Consider the following 20,466-nt stretch of genomic DNA (forward strand, 5'->3'; position numbering starts at 1 on the left):
TCTCACTGCCAAGGGCCTTGGTTTGATCCCTGGTCACAGAACTAAGATTCCCCCATGTGCAGAGTGGTGGGGAGAAACAACAACAACAAAAAATTCCCCCAAAACTCAAATAGACAGGTATTCTAAAGTGAGAGGGAAAGCAATTAAAAAGATTGCAGTGACCTAATACCTTCAACTAAAAGAATATTTCAAAGAACTTTCACAAGGGAATTACTATAAACTGAATTTATGTGTCCCAACTCCCAAAATTTATATGTTAAAATCGAACTCCCAAGGTGATGGTATTTGGAGGTGGTGCCTATGAGAGGTGATTAGGTCATGAAAGCAGAGCACTCGGGAATGGAATTAGTGCCCTTGTAAAAGAGAACCCACCCAGGAACACCTTCAAGATGGCTGAAGAGTAAGATGTGGAGATCACATTCCTCCCCACAGATACATCAGAAATAAAACTACATGTGGAACACCTCCTACAGAACACCTACTGAACGCTGGCAGAAGACCTCAGACTTCCCAAAAGGCAAGAAACTCCCCACGTACCTGGGTAGGGCAAAAGAAAAAAGAAAAACAGAGGCAAAAAAATAGGGACATGACCTGCACCACTGGGAGGGAGCTGTGAAGAAGGAAAAGTTTCCACACATTAGGAAGCCCCTTCACTGGTGGAGACTGGGGGTGGCGGCGGGGAAGCTTCGGAGCCATGGAGGGGAGCGCAGCAACAGGGGTGTAAAGGGCAAAGCGGAGAGATTCCTGCACAGAGGATCAGTGCCAACCAGCACTCACCAGCCAGAGAGGCTTGTCTGCTCACATGCTGGGGCGAGTGGGGGCTGGGAGCTGAGGCTCAGGCTTTGGAGGTCAGATCCCAGGGAGAGGACTGGGGTTGGCTGTGTGAACACAGCCTGCAGGGGGTTAGTGCGCCACGGCTAGCTGGGAGGGAGGCCGAGAAAAAGTCTGTACCTGCCTAAGAGGCAAGATACCATTGTTTCAAGGGTGCGCGCGGAGAGGGGATTCAGAGCACTGCCTACACGAGCTCCAGAGACGGGCGTGAGCCAGAGCTATCAGCGCGGACACCAGAGATGGGCATGAGACGCTAAGGCTGCTGCTACAGCCGCCAAGAAGCCTGTGTGCAAGCACAGGTCACTCTCCACACCTCCCCTCCTGGGAGCCTGTGCAGTCCACCATTGCCAGGGTCCCGTGATCCAGGGACAACTTCCCCGGGAGAAGATATGGCACACCTCAGCATGCAACATCATGCTGGCCTCTGCCGCTGCTGGCTTGCCCCACATTCTGTGCCCCTCCCTCCCCTCCGGCCTGAGTGAGCCAGAGCCCCCTAATCAGCTGCTACTTCAATCCCGTCCTGTCTGAGCGAAGAACAGACACCCTCAGGAAACCTACACACAGAGGCTGGGCCAAATCCAAAGCTGAACCCCAGGAGCTGTGCAAACAAAGAAGAGAAAGGGAAATCTCTCCCAGCAGCCACAGAAGCAGCAGATTAAATTTCCACAATCAGCTTGATGTACCCTGCACCTGTGGAATACCTGAATAGACAACGAATCATCCCAAAATTGAGGTGATGGACTTTGGGAGAACGATATATATATATTTTTCCTATTTCTCTTTTTGTAGTGTGTATGTGTATGCTTCTTTGTGTGATTTTGTCTGTATAGTTTTGCTTTTACCATTTGTCCTAGGGTTCTGTCTGTCCATTTTTTGTTTTTGTTGTTTTGTATACTTTTTAGTGCTTGTTATCATTGGTGGATTTGTTTTTTGGTTTGGTTGCTCTCTGCTTTCGTTCTTTCTTTATTTTCTTTTTTTATTACTTTTTAATTTTTAAAATTTTTAATAATTATTTTTTATTTTAATAACTTTATTTATTTTTTTCTTTCCATCTTCTTTTCTCCCTTTTCTTCTCAGCTGTATGGCTGACAGGGTCCTGGGGCTCTGACGAGGTGTCACACCTGTGCCTCTGAGGTGGGAGAACCAAGTTCAGAACATTCCTCCACCAGGGACCTCCCAGCTCCACATAATGTCAAATGGTGAAAGCTCTCCCAGAGATCTCCATCTCAACGCTAAGAAGCAGCTGAACTCAAGGACCAGCAAGCTACAGTGCTGGACACCCTATGCCAAACAACTAGCAAGACAGGAGCACAACCCTACCCATTAACAGAGAGGTTGCCTAAAATTATAATAAGGCCACAGACACCCCAAAACACACCACCAGATGTGGACCTGCCCACCAGAAAGACAAGACCCAGCCTCATCCACCAGAACACAGACACTAGTCTCCTCCACCAGGAAGCCTACACAACCCACTGAACCAAACTTACCAACTGGGGGCAGACACCAATAACAACGGAAACTACAAACCTGTAACCTGGGAAAAGAGGACACGAAACACAGTAAGTTAAGCAAAATGAGAAGACAGAGAAACACACAGCAGATAAAGGAGCAAGGTAAAAACCCACCAGACCAAACAAATGAAGAGAAAATAGGCAGTCTACCTGAAAAAGAATTCAGAATAATGATAGTAAAGATGATCCAAAATCCAGGAAATAGAATGGAGAAAATAAAAGAAATGTTTAACAAGGACCTAGAAGAACTAAAGAGCAAACAAACAATGATGAACAACACAATAAATGAAATTAAAAATTCTCTGGAAGGAATCAATAGCAAAATAACTGAGGCAGAAGAACAGATAAGTGACCTGGAAGATAAAATAGTGGAAATAATGACTGCAGAGCAGAATAAAGAAAAAAGAATGAAAAGAATTGAGGACAGTCTTAGAGACATCTGGGACATCATTAAATGCACCAACATTTGAATTATAAGGGTCCCATAAGAAGAAGAGAAAAAGAAAGGGACTGAGAAAATATTTGAAGAGATTATAGTTGAAAACTTCCCTACTATAGGAAAGCAAAGAGTCAGTCAACTCCAGGAAGTGCAGAGTCCCATACAGGATGATTCCAAGGAGAAACATGCCAAGAGACATATTACTCATACTATCAAAAATTAAATACAAAGAAAAAATATTAAAAGCAGCAAGGGAAAAACAATATAACATACAAGGGAATCCCCATAAGGTTAACAGCTAATCTTTCAACAGAAAGTCTGCAAGCCAGAAGGTTGTGGCAGGACATATTTTAAGTGATGAAAGGGAAAAACCTACAACCAAGATTACTCTACCCAGCAACGATCTCATTCAGATTCGATGGAGAAAGTAAAACCTTTACAGATAAGCAAAAGCTAAGAGAATAAAGCATTACCCAATCAACTTTACAACAAATGCTAAAGGAACTTCTCTAGGCAGGAAGGAAAAGACCTACAGTAACAGACTCAAAACAATTAAGAAAATGGTAATAGGAACATACATATGAATAATTACCTTAAATGTAAATGGATAAAATGCTCCCACCAAAAGACATAGACTGGATGAATGGATACAAAAAGTAGACCCGTATATATGCTGTCTACAAGAGACCCACTTCAGAACTAGGGACACATACAGACTGAAAGTGAGGGAATGGAAAAAGATATTCCATGCAAATGAAAATCAAACGAAAGCTGGAGTAGGAATTCTCATATCAGACAAAATAGACTTTAAAACAAAGACTATTAAAAGAGACAAAGAAGGACACTACATAATGATCAAGGGATCAAACCAAGAAGAAGACATAACAATTGTAAATATTTATACACCCAACCTAGGAGTACCTCAATACATAAGGCAAACGCTAACAGCCATAAAAGGGGAAATTGACAGTAACACAATCATAGTAGGGAACTTTAACACCCCACTTTCACCAATGGACAGATGATCCAAAATGAAAATAAATAAGGAAACGCACGCTTTAAATCACACAGTAAACAAGATGGACTTAATTGATATTTATAGGACATTCCATCTGAAAACAACAGAATACAGCTTCTTGTCAAGTGCTCATGGAACATTCTCCAGGATAGATCATATATTGGGTCACAAATCAAGCCTTGGTAAATATGGGAAAATTGAAATTGTATCACATATCTTTTCCGACAACAACACTATGAGACTAGATATCAATTACAGGAAAAAATTCTGTAAAAAATACAAACACATGGAGGCTAAACAATACACTACTTAATAACCAAGAGATCACTGAAGAAATCAAAGGAGAAAAAAAAAATACCTAGAAACAAATGACAGTGAAAACATGATGGCCCAAAATCTACGGGATGCAGCAAAAGCAGTGGTAAGAGGGAAGTTTATAGCAATACAATCTTATCTTAAGAAACAAGAAACATCTCAAATAAACAACCTAACCTTACACCTAAATCAATTAGAGAAAGAAGACCAAAAAAACCCAAAGTTAGCAGATGGAAAGAAATCATAAAGATCAAATCAGAAATAAATGAAAAAGAAATGAAGGAAACAATTGCAAAGATCAGTAAAACTAAAAGCTGGTTCTTTGAGAAGATAAACAAAATTGATAAACCATTAGCCAGACTCATCAAGAAAAAAAAGGGTGAAGACTCAAATCAGTAGAATTAGAAATTAAAAAGGTGAAGTAACAACTGACACTGCAGAAATACAAAGGATCATGAGAGATTACTACAAGCAACTATATGCCAGTAAAATGGACAACCTGGAAGAGATGGACAAATTCTTAGAAAAGCACAACCTTCTGAGACTGAACAAGGAAGAAATAGAAAATATAAACAAACCAATCACAAGCACTGAAATTGAAACTGTGATTAAAAATCTTACAACAAGCAAAAGCCCAGGACAAGATGGCTTCACAGGCAAATTCTATCAAACATTTAAAGAACAGCTAACACCTATCCTTCTCAGACTCTTCCAAAATATAACAGAGGGAGGAACACTCCCAAATGCATACTACGAGGCCACCATCACCCTGATACCAAAACAGACATAGATGTCACAAAGAAAGAAAACTACAGGCCAATATCACTGATGAATATAGATGCAAAAATCCTCAAGAAAATATTAGCAAACAGAATCCAGCAACACATTAAAAGGATCATACACCATGATGAAGTAGGGTTTATCCCAGGAATGCAAGGATTCTTCAATATATGCAAATCAATCAACATGATACATCATATTAACAAATTGAAGGTTAAAAACCATATGATCATCTCAATAGATGCAGAAAAAGCTTTTGACAAAATTCTCACCCATTTATGATAAAAAACCTCCAGAAAGTAGGCATAGAGGGAACTTACCTCAACATGATAAAGTCCGTATGTGACAAACTCACAGCCAACATCATTCTCAATGGTGAAAAACTGAAAGCATTTCCACTAAGATCAGGAACACAAGGTTGCCCACTCTCACCACTATTATTCAACATAGTTTTGGAAGTTTTAGCCACAGCAATCAGAGGAGAAAAAGAAATAAAAGGAATCCAAATGGGAAAAGAAGAAGTAAAGTTGTCACTGTTTGCAAATGACATGATACTATACATAGAGAATCCTAAAGACACAACCAGAAAACTACTAGAGCTAATCAATGAATTTGGTTAAGTAGCAGGATACAAAATTAATGCACAGAAATCTCTTGCATTCCTGTACACTAATGATGAAAAATCTGAAAGAGAAATTAAGGAAACACTCCCATTTACCATTGTAACAAAAAGAATAAGATACCCAGGTATCAACCTACCTAAGGAGACAAAAGACCTGTATGCAGAAAACTATAAGACATAAATGAAAGAAATTAAACATGATACAAACAGCTGGAGAGATATACCATGTTCTTGGATTGGAGGAATCAACATTGTGAAAATGACTATACTACCCGAAGCAATCAACAGATTCAATCCCATCCCTATCAAACTACCAATGCAATTTTTCACAGAACTAGAACAAACTATTTCACAATTTGTATGGAAACACAAAAGACCCCAAACAGCCAAAGCAAGCTTGAGAAAGAAAAACAGAGCTGGAGGGATCAGGCTCCATGACTTCAGACTATACTACAAAGCTACAGTAATCAAGACAGTATGGGTCCGGCACAAAAACAGAAATATATATCAATGCAACAGGATAGAAAGCCCAGAGATTAACCCACGCACATATGGTCAACTTATCTTTGATAAAGGAGGCAAGAATATACAATGGAGAAAAGACAGCCTCTTCAATAAGTGGTGCTGGGACAACTGGACAGCTACATGTAAAAGAATGAAATTAGAACACTACCTAACACTATACCCAAAAATAAACTCAAAATGGATTAAAGACCTAAATGTAAGGCCAGACACTATAAAACTCTTAGAGGAAAACACAGGCAGAACACGCTAAGACATTGATCACAGCAAGATCCTTTTTGACCCACCTCCTAGAGAAATGGAAATAAAAACAAAAATAAACAAATGGGACCTAATGAAACTTAACAGCTTTTGCACAGCAAAGGAAAACATAAACAAGATGAAAAGACAACCCTCAGAATGGGAGCAAATATTTGCAAATGAAGCAAATGACAAGGGGTAAATCTCCAAAATTTACAAGCAGCTCATGCAGCTTAATATCAAAAAAACAAACAACCCAATCCAAAAATGGGCAGAAGATCTAAATCGACATTTCTCCAAAGAAGATATACAGATTGCACAAAAAGCACACAAAAGAATGCTCAACATCACTAATCATTAGAGAAATGCAAATCAAAGCTACAATGAGGTATCACCTCATACCAGTCAGCATAGCCATCATCAAAAAATCTACAAACAATAAATGCTGGAGAGGGTGTGGAGAAAAGGTAACCCTCTTGCACTGTTGGTGGGAATGTAAACTGATACAGCCACTATGGAGATCAGTATGGAGTTTCTTAAAAAACTAAAAATAGAACTACTATATGACCCAGCAATCCCACTACTGGGCATATACCCTGAGAAAACCATAATTCAAAAAGAGTCATGTACCACAATGTTCACTGCAGCTCTATTTACAATAGCCAGGACATGGAAGCAACCTAAGTGTCCATCAACAGATGAATGGATAAAGAAGATGTGGCACATATATACAATGGAGTATTACTCAGCCATAAAAAGAAACAAAATTGAGTTATTTGTAGTGAGGTGGATGGACCTAGAGTCTGTCATACAGAGTGAAGTAAGTCAGAAAGAGAAAAAAAAATACCGTTTGCTAACACATATATATGGAATCTGGAAAAAAAAATTGGTTATGAAGTACCTAGGGGCAGGAAAGGAATAAAGACACAGTCATAGAGAATGGACTTGAGGACACGGAGTGGGGAAGGGTAAGCTGGGACGAATTGAGAGAGTGGTATGGACTTACATATACTACCAAATATAAAATAGATAGTTAGTGGGAAGCAGCTGCGTAGCACAGGGAGATCAGCTCAGTGCTTTGTGACCACCTAGATGGGTGGGATAGGGAGGGTGGGAGTGAGATGCAAGAGGGAGGAGATATGGGGATATATGTATATGTACAGCTGATTCACTTTGTTATAAGGCAGAAAATAACCCCCCACTGTAAAGCAATTTTACTCCAATAAAGGCGTTAAAAAAAAAAAAAGAGATCCCACAACCTTGCTCTGTCCACTGTTTTAGGACACAGGGAGAAGTTGGCTCTCTGTGAAACAGGAAACAGGTCCTAACCAGGGACTTGATCTTAGAATTCCTAGCCTCCTAGTTACTCGTAGCTCCCAGAATTGTGAGAAATAAATTTGTTTTTTATAAGCCAACCACTCTATGGTTCTTCAGTATATAGGCCCAAACAGGCTAAGGACTGGAATTCTTTCAAAACATAAAGGAATAGATTATTTTTGTGCTCTTCGAATTTTTCAATAAAACAGAGATTGAAGGACTAATTCAAATACTTTTCTTCACTCCAAAAAACACAGTGACAGTAAAACCTGAAGGAAGAAGCAAACGCAATGGTAAAAGCCCTAAAATTGGGTCCCTGCAGCAAAGGACTGGGTAGAGTTCCACAAAATTCACTGCAACAAAGACATGAAAATGTTCACTCCACACCTCCTCTAGGTAATGAAAGTCTTAATGTATTCGAAGAAAAAGATAGACATCATTTCTCAGAGGGAATTCATGATAAGCCATTGCAGCTACAGGAAGAAAACGGAATACAACCAGTTGAAATAAAGTGTGTGTGGAAGACTCAATCTGAGGTGCAGTGAAAAAAGTGGAAAAACGCTGATTTTGGAAGAGAAACTGAGAAATCTGTCGTACCAGATGCAGAGCAACCGGAAGCCCTACACATTGCTTGTCGGAGTATAGAATGGTACAGCCCTTGAGAAAAGTTTGTTTCTTATAAAGTTAAATATAGACTTATATGTGATTAGCAGAATAATGACACCTCCCTCACCACCCCTACCCGTCCCAAAAATGCCTATTCCCTAAGCCCTGGAACCTGTCAATATGTTACACAGAAAGGAGGAATTAAGGTGGTAGATGCAATTGTTTGCTTATCAGTTGACCTTAAAGTAAGATTATTCTGGATTATATGGTGACCCAATATAATCCCAAAAGTCCTATAAAGTGGGAGACAGAGGCAGAAGAGTAGGTCAGGGTAAGAGAAAAATTTGAAGATGCTACAGTGTTGGTTTTGAAGAATGAGAAAGTGACCGATAGGATAAGGAATGCAGACAGCAAAAAAGAGAATTTTCCACTAGCAACCCCAGAAAGAATGCAGCCCTGTTGACATCTTTTATTTTTATTTTATTTTTTTTTGCGGTACGCGGGCCTCTCACTGTTGTGGCCTCTCCCGTTGCGGAGCACAGGCTCCGGAAGCACAGGCTCAGCGGCCATGGCTCACGGGCCCAGCCGCTCTGTGGCATGTGGGATCTTCCTGGACCGGGGCACGAACCCGTGTCCCCTGCATCGGCAGGCGGACTCTCAACCACTGCACCACCAGGGAAGCCCTGACATCCTGATTTTAGCGCAGTGAACCTTATTTTGGACCTCTGACCTCCAGAAATGTAAAATAATAATTTTTTGCTGTTTTACTAAATATATAATAATTTGTTGTAGCAGCAATAAAAAACTAATTCATCATATGGCCCAGTAATCCCACTCCTAGGTGTTTAGCCAAGATAAATAAAAGAATGTTCACACAAAATACCTGTACATGATTCTTTATAGTAATGTTGTACATAATCACCAGAACTGGAAATAAACCAAATGTTCTTCAGTTAGGGAATGGATAAAAATTTGGTGTTGTATCTGTACAATGAAATATTACTCAGAAAAAAAAAAAGGAACAAATCATTGAGACATATAAAAACCTTGACTGAATGCCAAATGCATTTTGATAAGTTAGTTGCAAAAGACAAAACTATTGTATAATTCCATACACATAACTTGCTGAAAAAGGCAAAACTATGCAGGTGGGGAATAGATCAGGGGCTGTAATTAGATAAGAAACCAAAATGAGGTAAACCACTGAGCAAAGGAAGCAAAATAATTTTATGTGTACTTCCAAAACCAAAAATAAAAATCTAACAAACTCTTTAAAATAGTAAGAGAATATGTTTATTTCTGCATGTTATTACTTACTAAATTTATTTTTTAATATGTAATTATATACATATAGTACATCAAATATATGTGTATTATATGTAAGGTGTATATATATATATATATATATATATATATATAAACCTTAAATTTAAAGTTCTATCTGGTCTTTGTTCTCTGTTTCTGGCTCATGCCTCGGAATTCCCTTGGAATTTCCTGAGTGATAGGTGTGTCTCCTTTATGATAATGAAGTGACTCATGATAGCTTTAGTATGGGAGTGGTCACCACAAAGACCAACTATATAATTAGAAGGTTGGAACTCTGGGCCCATCCAATATCTGGGGAGGGGAGGATGTCTGATGATTGAGTTCAATCACTTGGCCATTGAATAAATAAATCTTGCCTATGTAATGAGATCCCAATATAAACTATGGACACCAGCACTCTGTGGAGTTTCCTGGTTGGTGCCACTTATATGCTGTGAAGGTGATATGTCCTGACTCCATGGCAGAAGGTACGGAAGCTCCATGTCCAGAACCTCCCCAGACCTTGCTCTATGCACCTCTTCTGTCTGGCTGTTCCTGAGTTGCATCCTTCATAATAAAACTACAATCATGAAGATAGCATTTTCAGTGAGTTCTGTGAGTCATTCTGGTGAATGTGAAGAGAGTATTGGAAGCCCTCAATTTGTAAATGGTCAGGCAGAAGGTCAGAGGCTTGAGGAAACCCAAAATTAGCAGCTGGCATCTGAAATGGGGGCATTCTTGTGAAGGCCTTTGTGGGGTCTGCACTAACGCTGGGGTAGTTGGTGTCAGAGAATTGGTGTCAGCACAGTAAACATAAAATGATTTTATTCATAACTTTTAGAATGGGATTATTAGAACTACCAGATTTTGCAAAAAGAAGTTAAGGTTTTGGAGGGTAAGAGGAAAACAAATGGATAAGTTGAATTTTTTTTACAAGTATTAAAACTAGACTACAATGCATGTGAATTTAACATATAACAAATGGTATTTCAAATTACTGGCAGAAAAACTTGTTAGTGGTATTTTTTATAGGTGTTGGATGCCAAAAACAAACTTTACAGAAAAATAAATTATTGTCGGCTCAACTTTGAATGCAAAAATAAAACTATAAAATTATTGGGAACATAAGTCTGAACTCATTCATAATCTCAGTGATGGAAACCTTTTTTCTTTCAAAAGAGGACATAAACTTCAAAAGCCAGAAATAGGGCTTCCCTGGTGGCGCAATGGTTGAGAGTCTGCCTGCTGATGCAGGGGACATGGGTTCGTGCCCCGGTGCGGGAAGATCCCACATGCCGCAGAGCGGCTGGGCCCGTGAGCCATGGCCGCTGGGCCTTCGCGTCCGGAGCCTGTGCTCCGCAACGGGAGAGGCCACAACAGTGAGAGGCCCGTGTACCGCAAAAAAAAAAAAAAAAGCCAGAAATAAAAGATTATTCAATTTTCTCCATAAATAAAATTTTAAATTTCTGTTTAACAAAAATTATTATAAAAGTGGGAAAATGATAAACTTAGTTTAAGATACTTTTCAAGTAGATCACAGAAAGCTAATTAATTAAAATGGGAAAATCTTACAAATTAATAATAAAAAAGGATAAATAGCCAAAGTATATGGACAGCTCATCACATAAAAGAAATAAAAATATGCACAGAGTCCATGTTATTAGCCTCATCCTCCAAGATCACTAAAGTAAAGCAAACCAAATAACAAAGGGAAAATATTTTTCTTCATAATAAGGGCAAAGGTTAAAACATTTGATAACGCTTAGCATTTGCAAATTCGTAGGCTAAAGTATGATCTCCTCTTCAACTTTTTAGAGCTATGCTCACGAATTTGACAGCCATTAGACAAAAGTGACCATTAAAAATTAATTAAAATTAAATAAAAATTAAAAATCAGTTCCTCAGTCATTACTAGCCATATTTCAAGCCACATGTGGGTAGAGTTTATCTTACCAGACAACACAGATTCATAGAACATTTTCATCAACACAGAGTGCTCTTTTGGAAAGCACTATTCTAGAGAATAATTTACTTGTATTAAAATTAAAAGCACACACAGACAAACACAAAGACGTACACACAGGTTTTACTCAAGCAAATTCACTACTATTTCCTATATAGATACACTTTCAAAAGTGTACCTATACACTACATTAAGTGTATCTATAAATTACATTAAGCTCTATGAAAATGATCTTTAGTATTATTATCACAATATTATTTGTGATAGTAAAACATGGAAAACAATTCAAAGAACATCACTGAGGGAGTAGTTAAATAAAGTATGGTATCCCAAAACAATAGATTATTTTTCAATTGTTAAAAAGAATGTACTTATGATAACTAGAAAATAGTAGTACATTTTTGGAGAAGGCCTTTGTGTTGAGACGACTTCTATTTTTCATTTTATACCTTCCTGTACAGTTTGAATTATTTACTTTGTATGCTGCTTTTACATAAATAAATTGATAGAAAATATACATGACTCTGCAAATACATAAACAAAGCCATATTGATCCAGCCAAAAGGATTATTGAGCTGATAAAGCAAACTTTATATTAAGCCAAAAATAATGTGATTATGAATTGTAAGACTGAATTATTCATATTATTGATCAAAACCTATCCTTCTGCTTGTTAGTAGAATGTATGTGTTGTTGGATATTGGTTATGAGATCACACCAAATTTACATGCATACTTGTGAACTCAAACATTTTAGTCCTCATTCAGCCTCTGAGCTAAGTTCATAGAAATTAGTACCCATGATAGTACCATTCTAGGGGGGAAAAGGGAGAAGAAGAATCCTATAGGGGACACCTCAGGTAAATGTTCTCAGTAAACTTAAATAATGTAATTTTCTTTCCTCAAAGACTGCTATAAAATGCACATTTGTAGATGGCTGGCTGGGTTTGACTGGGTTTTGTTTTAAAGGACTTACTTGTTTTATTTGAGCAGCAGCTTTGGTTCTTTGATCTTCAGGAAAAAGAAGGAGGGTAATACACTGGGGACTCCTGATCAATATCCCTATTACTTTATTCTGAAAGAAAGAAAATTGACAATTAGATTTGAAAAGAAACTTATTTCAGCAGTACAATTTTTTTTTTTTTTTCGGTACACAGGCCTCTCACTGTTGTGGCCTCTCCCGTTGAGGAGCACAGGCTCCGGACGCGCAGGCTCAGCGGCCATGGCTCACGGGCCCAGCCGCTCCGCGGCATGTGAGATCTTCCGGCACCGGGGCACGAACCCGTGTCCCCTGCATCGGCAGGCGGACTCTCAACCACTGCACCACCAGGGAAGCCCAGCAGTACAATTTTATAGATTCCCAGATTTAAATAGATTTTTCTTTGCTCTTCTGTCACCCAATAACACTTTAAACCCAGAAATAATATTATGGATATGTTTGAATCATGATATATGGGATACCAGATTGAGGTTAATGTATTACTCTAGAGCTCTGCATGTCTGGAGAAGGCGATTTTATTTCATTTCATTCTGGTTGTCCAAAAGCATTTTTTTTAGTGAAACTGACATTTAATGTTGTAATGTTATATCTGATCAATGAAGCTTTTATTTATATCAAGGGCTTTCATGCTGAGAAAATAAAAGTACAATCTACATCTCCTCCTCTCTTATCAGGGCATATTTTCCAGGAATGACTTTCCATATTAATCAATTTAAAAGTTTACTGGAATGAGTGAATGAATGAATGAATGAATATATAATGCCTTAGTACTTCGAACTTCTCAGGTTGACTGCAAAGCAAAAATGTCAGGATCAACTCCTATCCCTTCACCAATACTGTTCTTGCTAAATTTTTTCATGCTAAATCCATTCAAGCAAACTTAGTCCTCAGTTTACTTAATCATTCCAACAGCATCACATAAAGGTGACATTTTTCTTAATCCTTGAAATGTATCCTTTCTTCGCTTCATGATAGTAGCCATTTACCTGTTTGTCTGTTCTTTGTCTGTCACCTTTTTATACCGTCTTTGTAATACGGACATGTAAATACCTGTGGAACAAGGCTAATTTCAATACTCTTACCTAATCTCCCACTCTGCATTCTTCTTCAAATTGATTTTATCCCACTAAATGTAAATGTCCTCATTATGCTGATAACTCACTTCATTATATATATGCCTCCCAATTCTTTTCTGAAGTCCAAAATCGCAGATTCAAGATCTAATTACTTTGCATCGATACTGAGATTTCTCACAACCATCTTTAACTACACATCTTCAGAAATAAAAGTTTACCTTTCTCCATCAAAATTTTTCCTCCCCTATTAATACACGTATCTTTAAATTGTACACCTGTATCCTCATGTGCTCAAGAAAAAAAAACTGGCAATCATCCTAGAAATCTATTCTTCAAATCATATACACACGTTTTATTCATTCCACACCTCTAACATGTCTGCGTTTTATTGCCTGTAATAAAACCTGTCATCTTTATTACCTGCAATCCTACACAACCACATCATCTTTTACCTAAATTCCAAAAATTCCTTCTAGTGACCTTTTTGCTGCTATTCAAATATTCTTGTTTTGTTTTGGTTTTTTGCGTTATGCGGGCCTCTCACTGTTGTGGCCTCTCCCATTGCGGAGCACAGGCTCTGGACGCTAAGGCCCAGCGGCCATGGCCCACGGGCCTAGCCGCTCCACTGCACGTGGGATCCTCCCGGACCAGGGCACGAACCCGTGTCCCCTGCATCGGCAGGTGGACTCTCAACCACTGCACCACCAGGGAAGCCCTCAAATATTCTTTATAGTTCCCAATAAAAGCAAAGATCAATTAGATTTTTTAACCATTATAACTCAAGTACCTATTCTAAAACTTAAATATTTTTGACGGATGAATGAAACCATCTAATTAAAATATTACTTAAAATTCTTTTTCATGAAATGTTGTTAGTGACAAAAAAGTGTTGTATTAGTGAGCATAATTCAATTTATACATGTACTTTTTTATGTCCTGCCCATGGGTGGCTTTCACTATTTAATATTTCTTTCAATTTGATAGCAATATACCTGCACCTTGCTTTGGATAAAAGAGAAGCACTCCTAGGAGTTTGATGCATTGGATGCTGAAGTCCTGCCATTCCCTGCTGCACAAAACAAGGTAAGCAGCTTACCCTCTACTGCCTCATCAGCAAGAAGTGGGTAGAAGGAGGCAAGAGGAAGGAAGCAGCGGGAGCGTACAATCTCTGTGGTGGATTGGTTTCTTGTAAACAAGTCCTTATTTCTTCCTCGCCATAGTATTATACATGCTCAGTGGAGCCAGGGTATGCGCTCTCACCTCCTGGGTATCAGGTGTAGCCAGATGACTTCTTTTGGCCAAGCCAATGGTACGTGAGTGGAAGTGACAATGTGCCAGTGTCAAGACAAAGATTTAGGGATCTTTGCGTGTTTCTACACACCCTTTCTCGGCATTGCTGTGCCATGAGAAGAACCTTCTTGTGGTAGCTGAAGTGACAGATGAATGAACCAAACCTCTTGTTTAATGTGAGGACAATAAAATTGTGTACAAATATTTGCAAATCAATTCACGTAACTTAATTTCTCTTGGTCCTGCCCACAGCTACCTACATTTTACCAGCTTGTCCCAAATGTAGTAATAACTCATTTTACTTTAGTTTTATATATGTGTATAATAGCTGTACCACTGGTATGCAACTAGCAGCAATGCATGACATAGTATATATTAAAAAAATCATAGTTATAGAAAAAAATAAGTTGTCTAATTTACTTACTTTGGTCTCTTTATGACTTTTATTTGTACATTTTATTACTGCAATACAGACAAAATTGAAGACCAGGATTGGACTGTGGTAAATTCAACAATGTAATGTCACTTATTGCCCATATGGTTTCTGGTGAGAATTATTCTCAACATCATGCTGTATCAAGCTATAACGTCCATTATTGTAAAAATCCTTTTTACACACATAGGAAAATACAATATCATGAGTCTAAAATGTTTCTGACACAATTTCATAAGAGGCAGAAACTTTTATAATGTCACTCTCCCCTGCACTGAAAGTCACAGCATTAAAATTGGTGATTTTGCCATATTCTGCCTTCCTATGTTAAACAGTTTGTTTTCACATCCAAAAGGATTCTTGAGAAAAAATATTTTTTCTTTATTTTTTAATTTCGCTTTTAGTTCTAGAATGGCAACTAAGGCTCTATATAGGAAGGATGGGGTCTGGATATGATAAAGAATTTAAGAATAGAAGACATAGAGGAGTTTTGTTATGATAAATAAAGGAAAAAGGAAAAAAGGCTAAGTGGAACTTTGCTTTAAATGTGAGACAAGTGTAGGTTCAAAAACAAGAACCATGATAGGAAAGGAGTTGGAGGATCAAGCTACAGTAAAATCAGTGAGTGAAGTTTGTGAAGCGGTGTGAGATGAGTGCCGAATAATCTTCGACTACAGAATTAGGGCAACATTTCATAAGTTAACTTTTTAAAATTTATTTATTTGCCAGTGAAAAGCGTACCTTTTGCATATTCCTATCTATCACAAAGATTTTGTCCACTGATACTTTCTGAAATTTGTATTATTTAGAATTCTATTCTAATATTGAATAAATTTTGACACTACATTTTCCCTTTCTCCCTTAGAGATTCTGGTAGTCCAGCACCACACTTTCTAACCCCAGAGTGAGAACTGCTGATACTAGGAGCTTATCTCTTACTATATGCAGAAGAGGAGAGAGAGAGAAAGAGAGAGAGAGGAGTTTTTGAATCAAGAAGCAGGGGTACAATTTCTATTAACTTTAAGACTGTATTTTCTTGTCATTTTCTGGCATCCATAAACTGTATATTCAAATCTAACCTGTATAGCTGAAATTAGTCAAAATTTCTTCTAAATTTTAGCAATAAATTTACTGCCAGATGTAATCTCTATTATTGAAAGAAGTTGTTTGGTTTTTTTTTTTTCTATTTCATGTATCTTAAAGAGACAGTAGAAATTATTTTGGTAATATTAGAAATACACCATTTTCAATATGATGTATTTTTTTAAAGATACTTTAAAATAGGACTTACACTTTAAAAGCAGACATAAAAGATGCTGTACAACAATTAATCTTCTTCTTTTCTCTGCCTTGTTAATTACTGGAAAAAGGTGATAAAGAATTAACAATAAATGTAGATTTTTAATTTTGTATTTTAAGGTAACATTCAATTTATAAATAATCATTTGTAAATTCATAAACATTTTTATTTGCATATATATTTAGGGCCAAAATAAATTTTAGAATAATTTTAAGAGAATATTTACATTTAGAATCTTGCATCAAAATCTAATTTAGAGGTAACTATACCTATTTTCCTCAATTTTTAATATTTACATATTTAAGCACTGTTATGGACTGAATTCTGAACTCCATTCCCCTTTACTCATATATTGAAACCCTTACCCCAATGCCTTAGAATGTGACTATATTTAGAGATAAGGCCTTAAAGAATTAATAAAGTGAAAATGAAGCCTTTAGGGTGGGACTTAATCCAATCTGGCCATACAGAGGGCCACCTGGGATGTAGCACACAGAGAGAAGAGAACATGTGAGGACACAGTAAGATGGTGGCCACCTCTAAGCCAAGGACAGAGGCCTCAGAGGAAAACAAACATGAAAACACCTTAATCCTGGACTTCTATTCTTCAGAGCTGTGGGAAAATAAATTTCTGTCCTGTAAGTCACACAGTCTGTGCCATTTTGTTATGGCTGCTCCTGTTAACTAATACAAGTATTATTCAGCAAATAAAGCTTCAGAAATCTACGTAAAAATTCATTTTCCATTTGCTGCTAAAATTTCAACTTCAGAACATGGCAAAAAGGGGGCTATTTATAATATTTTATGATTATTAACTATATGAAATAAAAATAAGAGAACAAAAGTTTTATCCACTAATGAGTATGTTACAGAGGAGTTATAATACAAAGAATATATTTGCCATACATAATTCAGAGAAGTTTATTTTATGTTAGGTGATTGTTCAGATAACCTATTTGACTTTTCCTAATTAAAATTAAACCATGTCCTCTTTTCAACAGTATTTACGACCTGCTTATTGCTATAGTCGTTGTGAAACGTTAGATACAGATGAACATATTATTGATAAAGTGAGTTGACAGAGTCCTAAAAAAAAGAGTCTCGGTCTTCAGCTCTCATTGATATTTCTGGTTATAATCATCTTATTTTATCATAATATTAATTCATGCATTAATTTATTTTTAATTGAACACTTTTCACAGATAGCAAGATAAATATTGCAGAAATAAGACGTGGTCACTTATTTCAAGGGAACTCATAGTCACCTTGAGTATGAAGGACATATGAAGGAACAATAGCAAACAAGTTTTATAGTTGCTAAGTTATATTCAGAATGAAGGTACTAAGGACTGAAAGGTCAATTCTGGAAGAATTGGGCGGTAGACTATGATAGTTTGACTTGAAAATTAGCTAGGACATCTAAAAATTCACTTCTTCTGTTTGGAACAAGACAACTTGAATCAAGAATGAATACTTAAATGTAGCCCCAGAAATGGAACTAGCTATTAGTTGAACACTGACAATGGTTTGAACAGTGCAATTCAGATCTGGAAATCCTTTCTACAGAAAAATCTGTTTCAGCAGATTGGGGAGGATGGGATTTGTTTCTTGATCAATGGTGGAAAACACGTATGGTTACCACAGTTACCCTAGGAAATATAAGACAAAAATAATAATATCGCGCAACTTGATGTAAAATTTTACTTAGTCTCCCACAATTGTATGAGTTTATAAACTCATAGCAATGTTGATTTTGTATATCGATATGGAACAGAAAGTTAAAACTAGAGGAAGACCAATGTAATTGTAAAAAATACATTTGGCTTTCCCCTCTAGGGAAAAGTACAAAATATTTCAACAAATACTTTCTTAAATATTCAGATTTAAAGTGATATAGATGCAAATATCTATGTGATGATTAAATGGAAAAATATAGTCAATTAATAGGAATTTTGTTATTATACATTATTTGTCCTGAATGTGATAATTTCCTCTGCTAGGAGAGATACAATAATTAATACAAAATAGCACCTATTTTACTTTCAATAATTTATTTTTTTACGTATTTCTCACATAATCTTAGACAAGTAAAATTTTCACAGGGCTAGCCACAAGTTTTTAGTTCCATTAACATAATAAGGAATAAAATGTTATTAAAGTCCTCATTTTTCTTTTAATTCCTCTTCTCAAAGGTGGAAAAAAGAAAATGTAATCCCCAGTGTCAACATTATGTACAACAAAAAATTTACAATGATTACAATGAGCAGCAAAACCAAAAGATTGATTCAAAACATAGGCTAGGTTTATTAAAGTTCTACCTTGAGGAAATGGAAGTTTATCTACAGTTTCTTTTCACTCGCCACACTCAAAAGAACATACAAGGCTTCCCTGGTGGCGCAGTGGTTGAGAGTCCACACCCGATGCAGGGGACACGGGTTCGTGCCCCAGTCCCGGAAGTTCCCACATGCCGCGGAGCGGCTGGGCCCGTGAGCCATGGCTGCTGAGCCTGAGCGTACGGAGCCTGCGCTCCGCAACGGGAGAGGCCACAACAGTGAGAGGCCCGCGTACCGCAAAAACCAAAACCAAAACCAAAACCAAAAAAAAAACAAAAACAAAACAAAACAAAAAGAACATACACAGCAAAACACACACACACAGACAAACTTACTGCATTTAAGCCCACACACTACACACAAAAACACAGAAACACCTGCCAGCGACCACACACAATAGAAGCTACAACTCAGATACTATCAGTGAGCTTTCAAATTTGTATCAGGACACACAAATGCTTATATTTCAACAGGAAGGTAACAATTCCAAGGTCGATCGATCTAAAAGGGAATACTAGACTTCAGTATGATTCAGTTCCAGCAACAAACAACACTGCAATACGAATACAATTTCAATAATGTCTTGTCCTTGAATATACACATATAAACAGATAATTAAATATAGTGCAGTAAATACTATCACAGAACAATGTATAAAATACCATGGAAACAGAGAGAAAAGAAAAATTAATTTTGATTTATACTTTCAGAAGAAATGAAAAAAAAACAACAAAGTATATATTTGATTTTTACCATGAAGATTGGGTTCATTTAATAAAAAACTAAAGAGAGGAATGGTAGTCAGAATAAACATCAAAATCAAAGCCACAGAAGTGGGAAAGTTATGGGATTACGTAATGTGTTAACAGTGAGTAGAGTAGTGTAGTAGTACAGTAGAGTAGAGTAGTGGAGTAGTACATAACTTAGCTCCACAGGAGTGTAGAGATAAAGAAGCTAAGAAATGAGATTTGAAAGGTAACCTAAGGTCAGATTTTGAAGGGTCTCATCTGACAATTTCAGGGATGTATGCCTTATCCTATAGAGTAGGAAATGAGAAAACATGGAAGGATGTCTTTTTATATACATATAGTAGAATACATAAAACACACATGTCCACAAAGCAAAACATAGAGCATCAAATTCACATTTGAAACTCCCTAAATTCCCCACCTATATAAATCAAATCTCTTTCTCTCCCCTGTTAAAGGCAATCTACTATGTTGGCATTAAAAAAAAAAAAAGTACTAATACTTATATATGCAACCCTAAATGATATAGTTTAGGTTGTTTCTGATCTTTTATGACTTGCTTTTTGTTTTTCTCAAAATTATGTCTGTTGTGAGATTCATCAATTCTTTGTGTGTGTGTAGCTTTGGTTCATTCTTATGGATTGTTGTATGATAGTTCATACATATATTCATACACACATCTTCATGTGTGTATTCATATACACATCTTCTGGAGGTCGTACATGTAAAATTTTCTCTAGCTTATGTACCTAGGTGTAGAATGGCTGGTTAAATGTTTCTGCATTTTTAACTTACATAAACAATGCCAAAATCT

General features: G+C 37.1%; 1 long non-coding RNA gene across 1 annotated transcript in view; it reads right to left on the reverse strand.

Annotated features, from left to right (window-relative positions):
- Nucleotides 1–12,449: 12,449 nt before the first annotated feature.
- Nucleotides 12,450–20,466, reverse strand: part of LOC132519515 (uncharacterized) — a 189,714-nt gene continuing 181,697 nt past the window's right edge. The window contains exon 5 of the long non-coding RNA XR_009540180.1: nt 12,450–12,546. This is a non-coding gene — a long non-coding RNA (uncharacterized LOC132519515). The remainder of the gene's footprint in view (nt 12,547–20,466) is intronic.

This window comes from Lagenorhynchus albirostris, chromosome 4 (genome assembly GCF_949774975.1).
Source record: "Lagenorhynchus albirostris chromosome 4, mLagAlb1.1, whole genome shotgun sequence".
Taxonomy (NCBI): domain Eukaryota; kingdom Metazoa; phylum Chordata; class Mammalia; order Artiodactyla; family Delphinidae; genus Lagenorhynchus; species Lagenorhynchus albirostris.